This window comes from Papaver somniferum, unplaced genomic scaffold (assembly GCF_003573695.1).
Source record: "Papaver somniferum cultivar HN1 unplaced genomic scaffold, ASM357369v1 unplaced-scaffold_80, whole genome shotgun sequence".
Taxonomy (NCBI): Eukaryota; Viridiplantae; Streptophyta; class Magnoliopsida; order Ranunculales; family Papaveraceae; genus Papaver; species Papaver somniferum.
In genome coordinates, this window is record NW_020650971.1 from 321,328 (window position 1) to 337,745 (window position 16,418).

The 16,418-nt window shown below is 35.8% G+C and overlaps 2 long non-coding RNA genes across 4 annotated transcripts; both read right to left on the reverse strand.

The window, feature by feature from the left end:
• Positions 1-1,329: 1,329 nt before the first annotated feature.
• LOC113344920 lies at positions 1,330-5,352 on the reverse strand. Its single transcript, XR_003357944.1, has 6 exons — positions 4,961-5,352; positions 3,719-3,871; positions 3,429-3,623; positions 3,066-3,267; positions 2,808-2,953; positions 1,330-1,849 (listed from the first exon to the last, which is right to left on the reverse strand). It is a non-coding gene; the product is annotated as an uncharacterized LOC113344920 (long non-coding RNA).
• A 5,472-nt stretch (positions 5,353-10,824) lies between these two features.
• LOC113345086 lies at positions 10,825-15,263 on the reverse strand. Of its 3 annotated transcripts, none has more exons than XR_003357996.1 (5): positions 15,170-15,263; positions 14,969-15,091; positions 14,345-14,413; positions 14,158-14,232; positions 10,825-10,867 (listed from the first exon to the last, which is right to left on the reverse strand). It is a non-coding gene; the product is annotated as an uncharacterized LOC113345086 (long non-coding RNA). The 3 variants fall into 3 exon arrangements; XR_003357998.1 differs by having other exon boundaries at positions 10,830-10,867; positions 14,177-14,232; XR_003357997.1 differs by lacking the exon at positions 10,825-10,867 and having other exon boundaries at positions 14,024-14,232.
• Between the last annotated feature and the right edge of the window lie 1,155 nt (positions 15,264-16,418).

Below are 16,418 nucleotides of genomic sequence, written 5' to 3' on the forward strand. Positions count from 1 at the left end.
TTGACATTCGTTTTTTCTTTGTATAAAATTCTAATACAAATATATCTACTTTCAATTCATAGAGTAAGGGATAAAAACACCAAGTATATTCAATTCATATAGAAAAAAAGACCTCTTAATTACTAACAACAATTAAAAAGTCCAGAAAAAAAATAGTACCCAAAGGCTGAAAATAGTACCCAAAGGCTGTTGTGTTGCCAATCTCTCCGCCTTAAGTTGTGCCTGTCTTTTCTGAAAAGAGAATTCAATTATGAACAGCTTGAATCCAGAAATAAAGAAAGTCTTCTGCTGGGTGGCATTTTCAAATTGAATGTTCAAAAAAGAAAAAAGCCCAATTTACATTCACTTACTTTATCTTGTATACTCTGGTGGTTATCTACCAATCTCCGTAAAATATAGTGAATTAATAATTGCGTACAAGGACAACATTCAAGGGTGGGAAAACAAAAATGAAATAAAAAAAAATTATGGTAGAAAATATAAATAAATTACCTTGTTTCGTAACTTGTAGCGCACATATAGTCGTAGATAATCATTATCGTAGAAATTCCAGCATGAACACCATAACTGGTTACAGATTTAACTGGTAGTTTATTGGCAATGATTTGGACAACATTAGTTTGTTCAAATATTTTCAGAAGCGTTGTATCGTCTCCCTAAAATTGATGAGCAAGGAGTCAAATCAATCATCATCATAAGATCATAAACCCCAAAAAGTTAATGCATTCAATTGAAGAAAAATAATAAATGAAGAAAGTGAAAAGCAATTTACCCCCATTCTTTAAGGCGGCGGTGTTTGGATTTTCACTTCTCCTTCTTCTTCTCTCTGTGACTAGTAACAAGAGATAGGGATATGAACACCCGCTAAGAAGATAAGATACACGCGTCACTTTTTTGGTGGGTGATATCTTTTTAGTTTCCCTTTTATGCCCTTATGCCTTGTTTGTATTTACCATCTTTTATCTTCTTTTTAGTCAAAACTATTAAGAGGTTCGATTAATTTACCCCTCTCTCTCTCCCATTTAACAAATTTTTAATTAAGAGCTTTAATCCTTTTACTGTCAATTAATTTACCTCTCTCTGTCCCATTTAACAATTTTTTTTTCATTTCATTAGTATAGAAGAATTAGTGTGATGGCAAGAGAAAACTCAATTCATTTTTTGAATTTCTAATGTCTCAATAAAAAAATTTATAAGCTTTGTTAACTGGTTTTAGCATAAGAATGAAAAGGAGGAACTTTACAAATTCATACATCCAAAGATCACATCTGTATAAGGAAGAGGATTCCGAAATCAATCTATTATACAGTACTTCCTCACGGAGAGAAGGAAAAAAAAACCTCCAGAGAATGCTGCAATCTTGCTATCAGATACCACGGACAGGTCTCCAACACTTGAGGATATCAAATGCTCGTCATGACTTACATGTATCAGCGCCTTCACAGCATTCCAAATCCATGCCCAGACGCAACAATGAGACGGGCAAAACCCCACTTGTGAATCGGTCTCCACTGATAATATCTGACAGAAAACAATTATGACTCGGACAGTTTGTCAACCAAAGATAGGCCCTGACGAAGTGTACATACATAGGTTGGAGTGTAAGATTCCCGTACACCCAAAGAACCCAAGTCAGATCCCAGTTAGGACTCCTTGGAAAAGAAAAATAAAGATTAAACTCATTGACTTTGATATGGGTGTGCATGTGTGTGCAGTTTTAATATTATAAATTAAGCAAGAAAAGCGCAGATCAGGAACTCACAGGATTGCAGTACATCATGTATAAAAGGGGATTTGAAGTTAAATCGAGCCAATCAACTTGGTGCTGACTAAAGACAGCAATACGAACCTGAAGAATACAAATTACTCATTAGATCAGAGTATATGTAGATCACTATTAAAGGAACATTCAAATGGAATGGATCAGAAGTTATGCATTCAGGTAAGTTAAGGCTACAGGAATAGCAAAAAATATCATTTACTAGCTCATATAATCAACTAAGAGCCAACTGTTTTTAAGCACAGGAAAACACAGCTAATTAAGCTAATAAACTCAAACAGTTCGACCAAGCCTAAAGGGTTTCGTAAAGCCTAAAGCTAATAACTCACACACTTGTCTGTAAGGCCAGCTTCTCAAAAATCCAACACAGTCCAACCAGGGAAAAGTTATCATTAAACATTACTATATTTTCTAACTACTACCCCTAACTCCCTCAGGGTTCTCTAATAATGAGATGGAGCGACAATAGGAGCACCTGTCTATCATCTGGTGTTGGGAACTCAAACTTCAAGATATATTGGTAAAATTAGCCGCGTTCATTTATTTTCCTCCTAGCTTAATTTTCTTTATTATTACTGTTTCAATCTTCTGTGGATTGATTTCCTTCACTAATTTCCCTATTTCTCTCCAATTTCTTCTTCTTTCCTAGATCCAAACAGGCAAACACAAAATTCTACCAATAAGAAAGATAATGACACTGCTTCTTTTTATTTTCTGGTGGTTGATTCGCTTTCTTCCCATCTTACACCCTTGCTTGTATTATACTGCTTAACATTTTTTTATTTTATTTTTAAGCAAAATTATTACTCCAATTAAGATAAAAAGGGTTAAGCAGGCTAAAATGTTAATGGAAAAATGTGAAAATCTATACATGATTTGATGAGACCAAACAGCTTGCTTGATGCTAAAGTTAAAGCTAAAGAAATTACATAGAAAGACAACGAAACTTGACTTCAGATAAAACCATTCAAGTAATTGAGGATCTTTAAAAGGCTACCAAAAAGCATGAAAGATTGAGAGAACTGACCGCAAGAATGGAAGCTGCCCGTGATTCCGCTGAATCTGCATCAATGAACTCCGTTTATATACTTGATCAAGCTTTTGTGAAACATCAACTTTGTTCATCTCCTCAGCGGTTTTCTTTTCTGCTGCGGTCTTGAACTCAAAATCTCTCTTCAAAACCAAAACGAGATCAGGAGTATTACTCATTTGATGGGAAAATGATCCTACAATAACAAGCGCATTACTTCAAACTTGAAAGCCAAAATATAAGTTACTGGCGGACCTGAAGTGCTGTTAGACGAGCTTCTTACATCCGGAGTTGAAATCTCTCAGCACACGCATTAAGAACAGATTGCATAACTAATGTATCATCACGAAAAACTTCTTGCTCCACGTTTTCTTAGGAATACCATCTATGGCATGCATTGACATATACCTGAGGCTGAAGAGGAAGTGGCTCCTTGTACCATTTCGTCCGAGCCGACCTGCGTGAGAGCATATCAGTAAACAGACCTGATCAAAAAACACCTAGACCACAAGCCAGAGGTGAATCCTTTCCATGATACAATCGCATATTTGATAAATAATATAAACTAAGCAAAAACACAAGCCTCGGAGGGACAAAGATAGTGATAATTCAAATTACCATAATGCCTCCCAAAAGAGAGTGTGACTGGACCATCCTGAATGAGTTCACGACCTCTAATTGAAACACTAAAGCTCTCCATATGGATATCTTCCACAAAAGCTAGACCATTGACGTCGTTAACGTGGTTTACACACACAACTGCATCCCTTCTTTAGTTGCTTTCATTTCCGACAAATGTATCAGATATTGTGTCTGTGCGGTGAAAGAGGAAAACACAAAATGGAAATCATAACTAACTCCTACACTGTTAAATTAACCAGTATTTGATCTAAATGCCTCCGTCTTACCTCCTCTTTGCCGCTCATCCTTACTCTTTTTCCTTTGAACCTTTGGCGCATCATGTTCAGTCAAGGTAGGACCTTCCTGAAGCCCCTCAGGTTGTTACTTTGGAACTGCATCCTGGTCCATTCCATCAAACATCCGCAAGGGTATGGCAAGACCTATATTTGAGAACAAATCATTCAATAGTCTCCTAGTACAATAAAATAACGTGCAAGTCACTCCAAAGACAGTCCTAAACATAACATAGCAAGCAAATTGGTTGTACATATCATACTGGTTGACATCCAGTGGCAGTGAAAGATAAAATTAAAGTCGATTTCCCCACATTTAAAGGTATATTTTCATGGCCAAAGGATCAAATTCCTTCACAGAGCTAAGAAATTAACACAACACTCGTTTGAAGTTCATATCCTCTTAAAGAGAAATACATCTACTACAGTAAATTGCACAATTGCCTACAATAGCTTTAGAGCTTATATCAGCGTTTAGCTACTTTTGAAACAGCCTGTTAATGTGCAAATAGGTGTTGAAGCTGCATTAGCATTCCTAAAGTATATGTCCTTCTCCTTTAAGATTCGGAGAATAAATGCCAAAAGTGCTAATCAAAAATATGCAACACCGAAAACGTTATTTTTGCTCTACCAGAGGAAAATTACATAACTGGTTAAGCTGAAAGATGAAATACTTTCACAAAGCTAAGGACTCGTTGAGCTTATAGATTAAAACATCTTCACGGAATCACAAAGCTAAGGAAAATCAATCTCATTTACTATTTCCAAAGTTAGGGAATTGGTAGATCATTATGGTAGCATCTGAATAGAAAACAGGCTCAAGAAACTAATTCGCAGAAAAATTGCAAACACAAATTCTATCATTTTCAGAGACAAACTCCCACCCTACAACCAAGAACCACTATTTGAAAGTTTTGGAATGAATTCAAAGATTCAACAACCCTTTCATCTTAAAGACCAATCCATCGAATTTTCAGTGACAATTGCTACTTCAGAGCATGAAACATTCTTGAACCCTGATTGTGAAAGCCTAAATCTTATTTCCCCATTGCAAGCAAATAGAGAGCTCCCACTAGCAGGATAACACACATCTCCACCTAACTATTCTACTTGTTCTTATCAGTGCAAGTTACAATAAGAACTTCCAACAAACACCTGAACTGCATTTTCATGGTGGAATCTTATAAGCAAATTCAGGAGCAATTAAAAGAAAATTAAGGGTTTCATTTGGTTTACCTCTTCATACTTCTGAGTCATATCAGGTCTTAAAACATCCATAGTTTTATCATATTGTCTCAAACCAAGTGGACATTGAGGTTCTTATTTCTCTTCAGTAGCTCCTAAAATACCACCAGATGATGGTGTTTCATCATCTTCTCCAACACCTCCTTCAAAAAATGAACTTGAAAATTCTGAAGTTCAATCCTAAACTGATAAATTCTCATGGGTTCTTCTCAGAATCTCATCTCTGTTTAAATTACAAGATGTGTTTTGAAAGAAAACTTAAGGAGTGAATGACACGAGGGATGAAGAAGAAGTAGATACTAGATAGAAGTTTGGCTGATGAGAAGGAAATGGAAGCTAGTGAAAGTGTTGATGTTGCCATTGAATGGCATCAAAGGGTTTAAAGCTTCACTGGATTTTTTTTTTAGAAGTGAGAAAATGAAGAAAAAGAAGAAGACGACTAGCAAGTTGTAGCCATGGATGGATGAGCTGTGAGATGTTTACACCCGAACTTCATTTTTCCTTACACCGGGTAGAAGGGTGAAACTGCCAACAAAAAAGCAATAGGACGTTTACACCCAACCTTTATTTTTTCTCACACTTCACTTACCCCGGGTAAAGAAAGTGAAATTACCAAAAATATTTACTTGTGGTAAAATTTTCGTTTGGAGTCAGATTTGAACAAATAATGCATCAATACGATGCATATGGTTTATACTACTTTCTTATTGTGTATCTTTGTAGAAAAGTAATCATATCTACTTGCATCCAAACGAAGTCCGAGTAATAAAGAAAAAAAGAGTCAAATAAATAAATAAATAAATAAATGAGCTCAGCGGAAGGATAATAAAATCACCAAAAATTGATGCCAAAGATAGTCCGCACCTTAACTCATAAGAGCAAAGCCAGTGGGAGTTCTCAAATGTGCATATTTGATGATTCTCGTGGATGGACAAAGTCAATTTTTCATAATAGGTAATAGTTTTTCGAAGATGATTGAACAGGTCGGCCGAACCTTAGTCATTCGCTGCAAGTCCAGCTGAGCGTCGATTCAAATTACATAGAAAAAAGAAAGTGAAACTACAAATGAAAAAAAATGGGATATTTAGACTTTGGGTCCCAACTTTGTGACCAGAGTTGGGTTTGGGTCCTTGAAAGTTAGAAATTAGAGTTTGGGTCTTAGGATTTAGGTTGACTGTCTTGAGCATTCAAAAAAGGGTTAAATAACTGAAATTACTAACCGTAACATAACATTTTCATTATTTACTAACTATATCCCCATCTTCTTCTCTTGTTTTCTGACGTTAATTACCACTATTTTTCTCTTTCTGTTAATTTCTTGTTGATTGTGTTATAAGTTGATAATCGATAGGTAACCCATATTGATTTGCTTTCTATACCAAGATATATCTTGAAAGTAGATGTTCACGGATCAAAATAAAGATCTTGGGTTGTAAAATTCTGAAGAAAATCTTAACTTCATTGTATGTCTGCTAGATACAAACTATGTAACAGATTATGTGTATTGATTTGTTGATTTCATACAAAGTTGATTAATTCAAAACACACTGTATTAACTTTTCTTCTGTGAATTGATAGTTTTGTGGCCTACTTCTACAATATCATCATTATATCTATTGCATAATCGTTTCGATATTTTGGTTCGTAAATAAATCAAAGGTTAGATTTAAATTAGTAATTTCAATTATTTAACCCTCTTTTGGATGGTCAAGACGGTCAACCTATGTCCTGGGACCCAAACTCTAATTTCAAACTTTCTAGGACTCAAATATAGCTCCGTGATAGATATATGTATATGTGTCTAATATGTCTCAATGTATGTATTGTTAGTACTCGATTTGGTATTTATTTTGTTATTTTATGTCTTTGTAAGAATTTTTAGAGAAATAAGCCTTATCGGCGAAATGGGCACCAAAAGTGCTATTTGGACCCCCGGAGAATATTACTAAAGGCACCCCAGAAATGCACCGTAGGCACCCCAGAAATATGTCGGAAAAGTCCCAGAAAAAGTGTTAAAGGCACCCAGAAAATGTGTTAAAGGCACCCTCATTTTGGATAAGGGCACCCCTAGGCACCCAAAAGATGAAGGCACCCACGTTTTGGATCAGGGCACTTCATCTCTTTCATTTTCAAAATTTCTGTTTTGGCGGGAAACCAAGAATATGTCTCTGTCAGATTTTCCAATTGATGTTTGAAGGTGTTAGACGGAGATTAAATGGCTGAAACTTGGTGGGATTGTTCTTGGGAAATATATAAATCTATTGCAAGTGTTATGGTCGATCAAATTTGGCTAGAATTGGCTAGGGAAGCCACGATCTCAAAACAGAGAGCCTTTGGGAGAGTTTAGGATTCGAGATGAATCGAAAGAAGAACACGCAGAGAAAAAAGTTCTCTGATGGTGTAGACGAATAACGTGAAGAACATAAACTCCGTAGGAAAGTCGTTGAGAACATAAACTCCGTAGGAAAGTCTATCATGAGTGTGCACCACAGTATGATTCATCCTGACATTGAATTTTCTTTTTATTTAGGATGTTTTGCTTTACAACTTTTTTGGAACGTCACCTTTAAAGAGTCAATGGAGAGTTGTTTATGGGTATATGAAAAAACGGGATCTTCTCGACTCCAATGACGTGAAATTTCCTAAGTTTAGTAAGGCGAAACACCAAATTCTGTGCTCTGAACTGAAGCAATTGTATGTTGCTATCACTCGTACTACGCAGAGACTGTGGATCTGTGAGAACTTGATGAATCAATGGAAGAAGTTATGTCTTGTTCAAGTGAGAGAACTTGATGAATCACTTGTGCAGGCAATGCAAGTTACGAGCAGCAAAGAGGAATGGAGTTCACGCGGTATCAAGGTTGAAACTTGAACTTGAAGTTTAAACTTTTATGCATTTTGATGAATACACAATTTCTGAGCGGTATTTTAGCTAGTTTTCAGCCATTCATAACATTTTTGCTCCAAAAAATGTGTTAATCAATACTTCAGCGACTTTGTTATACATGTGTTGGGTGTTTAGATGAAAAGTGATTAGATATAGATTCGTTTGTAGATGGGAACCACTCGAGTATTTCCTATTTTATCATATAAATTAGTTGAATGACTATGTTTTCCCCATCTTCCTTGCATCCATGCTATTAACTTATTACCTATTGTGCTCTGAAAGATACTATTTTTACATGCTTAATTTTGTGCAGTTACTGGATGAAGGTTATTTTGAGATGGCAGCAATGTGCTTTGAAAGAGCTGGTGAATCATTCTTGGAGAAACTCGCTAAAGCTTCTGGTCTTAGAGCTGCTGGTGTTAACATGCTTGGTTCCAATACTGAACTAGCTCGCGTTGCTCTTGTAGAGGCAGCTGAGATTTATGAATCTATTGGCAAGGCTGATCTTGCTGCAAAATGCCCTCAACTCACCCTCAGCTGAGATTTATGAATCTTTTGGAGGAAACTTGCTCCAAAAGAAAAACCATCTGATGTGTCAGTTGACATGGAAATAGACGTGGAATCTAGCCACGATGCACCAGCATTCAAGTTGACAATTGAGTCGACAGAATTCTGAACCTAATAATCCAGCCTGCACCACCCCATTTTTCCCACCCACAACCTTGACACATAACCTACATCCCTCCCAATGCACAATAACCTCAACTCTGGCATCCTCACAAGTATCAGATTCACCCCTCCCAATGCACAAGTATCAGGACCCACATCCCTCCCAATGCACATTACCCTCAACTCCCAATCCATAGAGAAATTTACCAGCCCAAGTGTAATATCTGTTCCAATTTCAAGGGCATTTTCGTCTTTTAGCAAATGGGTATTTTTGTAATTTGATTAGAAGGGGGTATTTTTGCAATTTCACATAGAAGGGTAAATTTGGTAATTTACTTCATTTTGGTAACCAATCCCGTGATAAGTGAAAATCTTTTCTTTCTTTCCAATTAAAAAAAAAAAAAAACAATAAACACCTTTGATTAGTTATAGTAAATAAAAGAAAACGGTTCGCGAGTTATAACCCTAAAGGTGTCACTATCCATTCACAAAAAACCCATCAAAATAAAAGTAACACGAAAACCCCATCAAAACAAAAGTAACACAAAAATCCCAAAGAATTTGATGAAAATTTGGAGTTTTTGTATCAATTTTTAAAAATTTAGGGGTTTTGTATCAAGTTTGTTTAAGATGGAATTTTAATGGATCCCAACATTTGAATGGGGTTTTTGTACCACAAGTTTGGTCACATTGGGTTTTTATGACTAGTTTTGAAAAGAAAATGATAATAGAATTTTGACACTTGTCGCCTTTTAATTGGTTCGTAAATTTTGAATATTATTAAGTCAACGAATGACCTTGAGAGTGGGCTGAAAAGTGGGACAGCTTGACCGAGCAATTAAATTAGATGGGCTTGAATTAATATTCATGCCACGTGTTACACTATAATAAGTTAATATAATTTGTTAGGGACTGGAAATCCCAACTCAATTTTCTTGACGCGTATTTTTTTTCTTCTAAGTTTTGTTATCCCGAGCTCAAGCTTAATTTTAGGTCCCTGAGGGTACGTTTTAGGTTTCCCGGAAGTATCCATATATAAGTGACTTGCTAGTAGAGCTGGCAAACGGGCGGGACGGGTCTGGCTTGTGATCAACCCGCGGGTTACGGGTTAATACCAGCCTGAGCTCGCGGGTTGAAATTCTTCACGGGTGGTCATTTATCCTACCCGCGCCCGTCCCGGGTAAAGCTCGCGGGTTCACGGGTGCTCACGGGTGAACTGGTTTTTGTTGAGTTAACTCGCCAGAAACCGATTTTTGGGCTATTTCCGGCCATATTCAGCCCATCTAAAGTTCCTTTCCTACAACCTAAGTACCTAACATTCATCCAATTCATTTTTATATCAATTCAAAAACTCAAAATTACAAAACTAAACTAATTTTGCCTTTAAAGAAACACAGATACTACTATACTAGTCATTAGTAGTTTAGTACTTAAGTACTTTAGTTACAACTTACAGACTTACAGTTCATGAATCATGATGATATTTCCAAGTTTCCAACAATGAAAATAAACATAGTTTCCAACAATGAAAATAAACCTCCGAGACTGTACCATATTAATAACCACTTCCTGCACAAAATATATATTGTGTGGTTAATCAAAAAAGTGTGAACTGTCAAAAAAAACATCTCCAATCTCTTTTCTATGCAAATTGGAGACATTGGTAAGTGATAAATAACTGTCTGTCCAAAAAACATTCTCTTTGAGTTGCTCCAACTATTCAATATGAATCTGTAATTTCAAGAAAAAATAAACCAAGCAAAAAAAAGATTCAAGTCAAAAACATGGAATTTGCATAATTACCCCGCTTTATATTGAAGAAGTACGCATACTAACTAGACGCATAAGAACTTACTTCCTCCACATCCTCCACTGCCCCATCCTCCACTGCGTCAGGTTCAAATCCTAATACATCTTCTTCAACAATCACATTGTCCTCATCCATATCTTCTTTTCCTACATGGATAAAAACAACCAATGTTATAGATAAGAATTAGACATTCAATAAATACAATATTACTGATTTTCTTACCAATTCCATATTCCCAATCACGAGTTGTTATTAACGCCTCAGCATTTTCAGGTAATAAGGAACTGCGAAATCGATCAATCACCCTTCCTCCAATGCTAAATGCAGACTCCGATGCGACAGTTGAAATAGGAATTGACAAAATATCCCCTGCCATTCTTGAAAGTACTGGATATTGTTGTTCATGGTTCTTCCAATAGTTTAGGATGTCGAGTGAATTTAGACAACCTCTGTACGTCTCGCCAAGATATTCATCTAACTCTGACAACTCAGTTAATACATTACCACCACGTTCCTGTGTTGCAACATATTCCTGCATGAAACAACCTAGAAGTGGGTGAACTATGAATATACGAGTCTTAAAAGTCTTAGAAACAAGCTAACACCATCACATATTATATCCACAGTTGAAAACAAGCTAACGCCATCACATATTACATCCACAGTTGAAAACAAGCTAAATCCAACAATGTAAAGCACTCATGTGACTGCACAGCTAATAGCTTGTCGATTCTTAGTATATAATCTAAAGGAAAATCATCTAACAAAGTATGTAATCAAGTTTAACCAAGAGAACATAAGAATCCCCAAAAACGGTGAATCCAAAACTCACATTACCCTAGTTTCACAATAACATGCAACACAATCCAGTAAATCCCAATCAAATGCACATCTAAACTTCAAAGCATTAACAGGTGAAAACAATAGTAACCCCCATGTAAAGAACACACCGACATTTTCACAATAGAAATTTAACCAATGAATTAACACTAAAATAAAATTAGCCCAAAATCTATAGAGAAAACAATTTAGGAAGAGAAATAATTAAAGTTCACTAACATGAATTAGAGTTAAGTAAGCTTTAAAATTACCTGAAAAAAGTCACTCCCTTCTTGGACAACAAAATTCCCACCATTTTGAACACCCAAATTTTGAGCTGCACAACTGTTGGAAGCTCTTGAACTTGACAGGGTGTAATACTCATTAAAAAGTGCTTTTATATTATTATGGACTTTATTAACTTGACGTTCTAATTCTCTCTCATCAGCATACAACTTGGAGTAAGTAAATTTCACAAAATTCATTTTCGATCTAGGATCTAACACAACTGCCATAGCCAATATAGGACTCAACTCCTTCCAATAACTATCAAATTTTTCTTGCATCTCTTTTACCATGTTCCTAATGAATTCAAGATTACTTCTGCTCTCTTTCTTTAGTAACACCTGAACTTGACAAATTCTTTCAAAATACAGATTGGAAGTAGGATACTTACTACCAGAAAATATCTTTGTGAGTTCATGAAACACCTTGAGAAACTTTGTGACTACTTCAATTTGTTCCCATTCTTCATTAGTTGGACAGTCTTCATAGTCTGAATCCACCAACTTCAAATGAGAGAAAACTGGCTTATACAAGATACAACTATCTAACATAAGATAAGTTGAATTCCACCTGCATAAAACAAACATTCAGTGAGTATCTAAAAAAACATTAATACAATTCTCTAACTTTACAATTTATAACAGAATAAAAGTGGAATCCCACCTTGTCTTTACGTCTTGCCGAATACCTCTTTTCAGTCCAGACATTCCTAAAGTACCAACAATGTCCAAGAACTTTTGTTTTCTTACTTGGGACTTTTTAAGGGACTTTACTGTCGCTCGAATCTTAAGCACAGCTGGATCAATCTTCGTAAGTCCTTCTTTTACAATAAGAGCCAAGATATGAGCACAACAACGCACATGAAAGTATTTTCCATCATTCAACAAGATCTTCTTTGCAACAAGTCTACTCTTCATAATTCCAGCACAAGCTCCGTTATTTGCAGCATTATCCAAGGTGATGTTGGATACCTTGTCTTCAATTCCCCAATCTTCTATCATTGCAAATAACTTGGAAGAAAGGTGTTCACCTGTTTGAGGAAGTAGAAAGGGGAAAAGTTAACATGAAATTATATTTAAGATAATAAAGAAATAAAATTAAGGGATTTACCTGTATGAGGTGGTGGAAGGGGACAGAAATTCAGAAGCTTCTTTTGCAATATCCAATCTTGATCAACATAGTGCGCAGTTAAGCTTATATATCCAGTAGTTGTTACAGAAGTCCACATGTCTGATGTTAGACATATCCTACCTGTAAGGATAAGCCATACACATTAGCACATCATATTAATGAAACACATATATCCATAAATTCTTTAGGAAAAGGCAATTTTGAATCATACCTGGAGCAAGTTTCAATCTGTTGCGAATAACTTCTTTTTGTGCTTTATGTTTCTTTACCACGTCGGCTTTCCCAGTATTCCTTGATATTGGTTTAAAGTCATCATTCAAATAAGCACATATATCCATAAATTCTTTCCACTCCACCAAAGCAAATGGAACATTTCTTGCAATGAGTAAAGCTGAAAACAAATCCCGTAATTTCATTTGATCAATCTTGCGTAGACGGGTAGACAACTGGCTATTCTGTGAAGCTGCTAACATCATCTGCCCTACATCCATAGACTGACGTTTAAGGCACTTATGCCTTTTCATGGCTGAGGTTCCACCTCTTTGGCTTTCATATTTATATCCTACATTACAAGCCTTGCACACCCCCTTCGTTGTACCATCTTTATACTTAACAAGTTTAAAAAATTCCCAAACTTCGGATCTAAGTCTATTTTTCTTTCCACGTGCAACTGGTGTAGGTGCACAACCAACAGTTGGATCCTCATTCACAGAATCTAGCATCTCAGCATCATCATCATCATCTTGACCGTCACCACTCATAACATCGTTGTAATGGTCTGGTTCTGGTAACTCTTGTTCTTGTACACTTGACATCCTGAAATGGATGGAGCCACAAAGAACAAGTCAAAGAGTCATTCGGAAACGTGAAAATTATATAAACAGAAATTGAATAATACATATACATGTACATCCAACAAAACTATTATAGCAATCGGCCAACTAAGATCCCATAACTAACATCCTTGGTTCTAAGTTCACATGATCAGGAAGATAAACATCACCTAAACTCAGTTTTGGAAACAACCAATTGATCTTCATTATACGGGGGAAAAGATACAACCATCATGATACATTGACCTGACCAACCAAACTTGCAATATTGTTGTTTAATAATAATGTTATAAGAAACATAGTTCAACAAAAATGCATTAACTCTGAGATCTGCAATAATGATGTTCATGCACATGTTTCCAAGAGTTTTCATGATTTACATGGAAGCAAGCACATATCATAAGCATCACCAGTCACCATGTTCACATTCCAACCGTATGCTACACAATTACATTCTCCCTTGATACCAAAAAAATAACTAAGAAATTAACAAGAGAGTTTATCCGAGACGGCCGAATATAAACAGCAGTTACAGCACCTAAACTCGATGTGCTACAACTATGAGCTTTACCATCAACATCCAAACATGATAAAATGTACCGAAACAAATATCATATCCATTTTCCTAGATCCGAACATGATATTAATTGCCAAAAAAAACACAAAACCAAACAGAAATATGTGGATCTCTCTATCTTCTTAAAGAGTACATGAAATTAATAAGAAGATGAATAAACAGGAGGTACAAACAAACCAGTACTAGTGTAGTGTACTTGTAGATTGGTGCTACTTCTCCCGAGGCTGGAAAAAAGAGCAATGGTATTCTTCCCTGCAACCCAAACACACGATCAGATGGTGATTGTGTACAGAAAGAATGAAAATTACCATAAAAGATAAAGAAGTCAAATTTTATTTGATTTAAGTTTACAAAATGTACTTACAGATTTAGGGGACAACCACTTATCCAAACTGCTCAAACCAAAATTTAAAGATTTCACTAGAACTCCAATCTACAAAACAAAAAGGATGCAAGTACAGCAATAACAGCACTGGTTTAAATGTAGAAAAATGCTGGTAATATGAATGATACTTCGAAAAAGATAAACAAGATAAACAAAGAAAGACCTTTTGTATATGATTTCAATCACATCAAGCATGTTAAATCTCAACCAAAATTCAAACTAAACTCATTCAATTTGAAGCTCATACAATTAATATCTCAAATTCACAAGCAAACTCTAAACTGCTCATTCAATTCCAACCCATTACCCATAGTACCATTACTATCATTTCAATTTCACAAGCAAAACTGTTGAATACGAATACAACAAATAAATCATGGAAGTATGGAACTGAACAACATGAGTACATGACCAAATCAAACAGATCTTGTATATATAATCATCAGATTCATCACCAATTACAATCATACAATAAACTAAAACATGTGAAATTCAAAAAAATCTTAATCAAATCAAATTCAAAATCAAACAGAATAACAGATCTACTAAGAACAAGTCAAACTGAAGACTGAACTCAAATCGAATGAAAAAAAAACATCTTACATATTATTAATCGAACAGAAAATCAATTCACTCTTCACGAACCCAGAAAATCAATTCGTTGTTGTATTCCTCCGATCTTCACGAGCCCAGAAAATCAATCCGCTCTTGTATTTCTCTTCAAGACTTCAAACAATTTGTTATTCAAGCAGGCTAATCAAAAAATTTATATAAAGAAGAAAAGAAATAAGAAAATCTGATTACCTGTCTTTGATCTTTAGATGAATCTAATAATTTTTCTGTCACTTCTGTGAATCTGTGAAGTTTACTCAGGAGAGTAGGAGACTCAGCAGCGCTGCAGCAGAGTCAGGGAAGAAGAAAAAAAGAGGAAGAAAGAAGAGGAAGGCGAGCTAGGGTTTTTTCCTTTTATATGAAGAGGAACGAACATGTTACATGACACGTAACAGATAACTGTGTCATTGTGTGACACGCAGCAGCCTAAGTGGCAGTGGGTGCGGACCGAGCCGGGTTACCCGCGGGTTGCACGGGACGGGACGGGTTAACCCGTTTCTTCACAAGCCACTAATTATACAACCCGCGCCCGTCTTGTGTAGTTACGATCCGGGACGGGCACGAGTTTTCACGGGACGGGACGGGCCAACCCGCGGGTTTTGGCTCGGATTGCCAGCTCTACTTGCTAGAATACAAAGAGTGACCTAGCCACAACTTTTCTTTCTCCTTCCCATTATTATTTTGTAGCCGTGAATGATAAAAAGAAGAATGAAATATTAATTAGGAGAAGTAGCTATAGATTTTTAGTTTATTATTGAATGCGATTCCAAACAGTGATGAAACTCAAGCTCTTTGTCGTATTGTTGATAATTTTTGGATTCACTATTCAAGGTAGGCGCAACACAATCAAAAACCTTCTTTTTATTTAAGTTTCTTTTAATTAATTTTATTTTGTAAGTTTTGATTCATATATGAATGATAATCGATGTTGTGAGTATGATTATGTATGTTGGGCTGCGGTCCATAGATTGTGATTCTTAAAAACAACTATGATGGGATACGAGATATCCTTGGGAACGGTTTTGTTCCCTAAACCCACGTGGGGCTCCCTAGGGCGAGCGGATTTGATGTGATTGATTTGATTGTTCTTATGGATGTGGTGTTTCCATGTATTTGTGATGCTATTAACCATGCTTTTTGTTTTAAAAAGAATCGAAAATGTTTGATAAAATGTTTTGTTGCTTCTTTTCCTACTGGGTGTCACAACTCACGTCGTTTAATGACAAAAATTCCATATTTTATGGCACCACAAGTAGTTAATGGCGGAAAAGGGTAGAGATCGGTTTTGGTGCTATTATTAGTAGTTTGCATAGGATTTATGATTGGGATTGTAATAAAATATCATCAACTCTTTTATATGATTTAATTAGTTGTTTATTGGTTATTAAAGATTTAAAGATTATTGGGTTAATGTATAACCAAAGAAAAACAATGCTTTGTT